Raw genomic sequence first — 4,235 nt, 5'->3', positions numbered from 1 at the left:
AAAACCTCGAAGACATGGGCACAGGGGAAGAATTCTTGAACAGAACCACAATGGCTTTTGATGTAAGATCAAGAATTGACATATGGGACCTCATAAAATTGCAAAGCTTCTGTAAGGCAAAAGATACTGTCCATAAGACAAAAAGGCCACCAACAGATTGGGAAAGGATGCTTACCAATCTTAAATCCAATAGGGGACTAATATCCAATATATACAAAGAGCTCAAGAAGCTAGACTCCAGAAAAATCAAATAACCCCATTAAAAATGGGGTACAGAGCTAAACAAAGAATTCTCAACTGAGGAATACTGAATGTCTGAGAAGCACCTGAAAAATTGTTCAACATCCTTAATCATCAGGGAGATGCAAATCAAAACAACCTTGAGATTCTACCTCACAACAGACAGAATGGCTAAGAACAAAAATTCAGGTGACAGCAGATGCTGGCGAGGATGTGAAGAAAGAGGAACACTCCTCCATTGTTGGTGGGATTGCAGTCTTGTACAACCACTTTGGAAGTCAGTCTGGTAGTTCCTCAGAAGTTTGGACATAGTACTATCGGAAGATCCAGCAATACCTCTTCTGGGCATATACCCAGAAGTTGTTCCAACTGGTAATGCCTTATTTATAATAGCCAGAAGCTGGAAAGAACCCAGATATCCCTCAGCAGTGGAATGGATACAGAAAATGTGGTACATTTACACATTGCAGTACCACTCAGTTATTAAAAACAATGAATTTATGAAATTCTTGAGCAAATGGATGTATCTGNAGGNTACCATCCTTAGTGAGGTAACCCAATCACAAAAGAAGTCACTAGATCTGCACTCACTGATAAGTGGATATTGGCCCAGAAACTTAGAATACCCAAGATACAAGTTGCAAAACACAAGAAAATCAAGTAGACCAACGTGTGGATACATCACTCCTCCTTAGAATAGAGAACAAAATACCTATGAAAGGTGTTACAGAGACAAAGTTTGGAGCTAAGACAAAAGGATGGACTATCCAGAGACTACCCCACCTGGGGATCCATACCATAATCTGCCACCAAACCCAGACATTATTTCATATGCCAGCAAGATTTTGCTGAAGGGACCTTGATATAGCTGTCTTGTATGAGGCTATGCCAGTGCCTGGCAAATACAGAAGTATATGCTCACAGTCATCAATAGGATGGAACACAGGGCCCTCAATGGAGAAGCTAGAGAAATTACCCAAGGAGCTGAAGGGGTCTGCAACCCTATAGGTGGAACAAAAATATGAACTAACCAGTAGCCCCAGAGCTAGTGTCTCTAGCTGCATATGTAGCAGAAGATGGCTTAGTTGGCTATCATTGGGAAGAGAGGCCACTTGGTATTGTAAACTTCATATGCCCCAGTACAGGGGAACACCAGGGTCAAAAAGTGGGAGTGGGTGGGTAGGGGAGCAGGGCAGGGGGAGGGTGCAGGGAACTTTTGGGATAGCATTTGAGATGTAAAGAAAGAAAATATCCAATAAAAATATTAAAAAAAAAAAAAAAGCATACCCTGCCAACAGCAATGAGATGTTACAAATTCTTACCAGCATGTACTGTCCCTTGAGGTTTTGTGCCTGGCCATTGTGTTGGTTTAAAGTGTAATTTCAGAGTTGTTTTGATTTGTATTTCCCTGATCATTAAAGGTAATGAACATTTCAAGTGTGTTATGGCTATTAGAGATTCCTCTGTTGAGAATTTTCTGTTAGTTTATCTACCCCATGTTTTAATCCCTATTTGTGTTGTTGGTGTCTAACTTCTGGAAGGAGGGACCTGGGAGGGAAAGTGGATGGGGGGAGTGGGGAGGAAAGGGGTTTCTGATCTGTTGTTTGGTGAGGGAAAGGGACTTCTTGAGTTCTTAATGTATTTTTTGATATTAGACATCTGTTAGATTTAGGATTGGTGAAGAAGTTTTTCCATTCTGTAGGTTGTAATTTTGTCCTATTCACAGTGCTCTTTGTCTTATAGAAGTACATCAGTTTCATAAGGTCTCATTTCTTTTTCTATTATTATTAGATATTTTCTTTATTTACATTTCAAATGTTATCCCCATTCCTAGTTTCCCCTCTGAAAATCCCCTCTCCTCCATCCCCTTCCCCTGCTCCCCAACCCACCCACTCCTGCTTCTAGGTCCAAGCATTTCCCTATATTGGGGCATAGAACCTTCAGAGAACCAAGAGCTTCTCCTCCCACTGATGACCAACTAGGCCATCCTTTGCTACATATGCAGCTAGAGCCATGAGTCCCTCCCTGCATTTTCTTTGATTGGTGGTTTAATCCCAGATAGCTCTGGGGTTACTAGTGAGTTTATATTGTTGTTCCTCCTAGGGGGCTGCAAAACACTTCAGCTCCTTGGGTACTTTCTCTAGCTTCTTTATTGGCGATCCTGTGCTCCATCTAAGGGATGACTGCGAATATCCACTTCTGTATTAGTCAGGCACTGGTAGAGCCTCTCAAGAGACAGCTATATCAGGCTCCACCTGGACTTGAGTTTTGTGCAGGATGATTAATATGGATCTATGTGCATCTTTCTACATGCAAACATTTAGTTAGAACATCACCATTTGTTAAAAAGGCTCTCCATTTTTCATTGTATGATTTTGTATTCTATGGCAAAACTCAATTATTCATATGTATATGTGTTTATTTCTACATCTTCAATTCCATTCCATTGATCAATATGTCTGTTTCTACAAAATATCATGCAGTTTCATTGCTATTGCTTTGAAGTATTTTTGAAATCAGGGATAGAAATATTTCTAGAAGTTCTTTTATTATACACTATTATTTTAGCTCTCTTGGGTTTCTTGTTTTGTATATGAAGTTGACAATTGTTCTTTCAAGGTCTGTAAAGAATTGTTTTGGGATTTTCATGGAAATTGCATTGAATTTGTAGATTGTTTTCTATATAATTGTGGAGTAGTCTTTTGACATAAAATGTAATATATCTTTGAATTTCCTCAATGTCCATTGTTTTGCTTCCCTTTTCATTACTGATTTTGTGAATTTAGGTATTATCTCTAGGTCTTTTATTTAGTTTGGCTAAGGGATTGTCTATTTTCTTGATTATTTTCAAAGATCTTGCTCTTGGCTTTGTAGATTGTTTATGTTGTTCTCTTCATTTTTAATTGATTAATTTCAACCTTGATTTTGATTATTTCCTATTTTGTACTACTCTTCCATGTGTTTGCATTTTTCTAGAGTTTTTCTTATTACTTTTCAATTGATAGTTTGTGAACTCTTCAATTTCTTTATGAAAGCACTTAGTGTTATAAACTTTCCTGTTATCACTGTTCTTATTGAGACCTATAAGCTTGTGTATTGTCCCTTCATTTTTATTGAGTTTTAGAAAATCTTTATTTTCTTTCCTTATCTTTTCCACTGACCCAGTGATCACGGAGTAGAGATTTGTTCAGCTTCCATGAGTTTGTAGACCTTCTGTCATTTCTGTTGCTGTTAAAGGCCAGCTTTAATAGGTGGTGGTCTGATACAACACAAGAAGTTATTTCAAATTTCATATACCTTTGGATTATATGGTACTTTGTGATCAAGTATCTGTTTAATTTTGTAGAGGTGCCATGGGGTGGTAAGAAGAAGACATATTATTTTCTGTTCGCATTGAAAGTTCTACAGATATCTGTTTAGTCCATTTTATTTTCAACCTCTATTAGTTTATTTCCATATTTAGTTTCGGTCTCAGTGATCTATCAATTGGTGAGAATAGGGTATTGAAGTCTCTCACTATTAATGTGTGGGATTTAGTGTTTGATTTAAGCTTTAGTAAAGTTTCTTTTAGGAATGTTCGTGCCCTTGAATTTGGTCCATAGATGTTCAGAATTGAGATGTCATCTTCTGAATTTTTTCCTTGATGTGTATAAAGTATACTTTTGCATCTCTTTTTATTATTTTTGGTTAAAACTCTATTATATATTAGACCTGGCTACTCCAGCCTCTTTCTTGGGTCGATTTGCTTGGAAAACCTTTTTCATCTCTTTATTCTGAGATAAGATCTATTTTTGTTGCTGAGGCGTGTTTCTTGTATGCAGCAGAATAAAGGGCACTGTTTACATATGCTGTGTCTTTTTTTTATTAGGGAAATAAGACAATTGATATTGAGAAACATTAATGAGCAATGACTGTTATTTACTGTTATTTTGATTTACGTAGTGGTAGTATGTGTGTGTGTGTGTGTGTGTGTGTGTGTGTGTGTGTGTGTGTGT

Source organism: Mus pahari, chromosome 1 (genome assembly GCF_900095145.1).
Source record: "Mus pahari chromosome 1, PAHARI_EIJ_v1.1, whole genome shotgun sequence".
In the NCBI taxonomy this organism is placed as follows: Eukaryota; Metazoa; Chordata; class Mammalia; order Rodentia; family Muridae; genus Mus; species Mus pahari.
The sequence above is the reverse complement of the archived record's forward strand: the minus strand, read 5'-3'. Positions refer to the sequence as shown.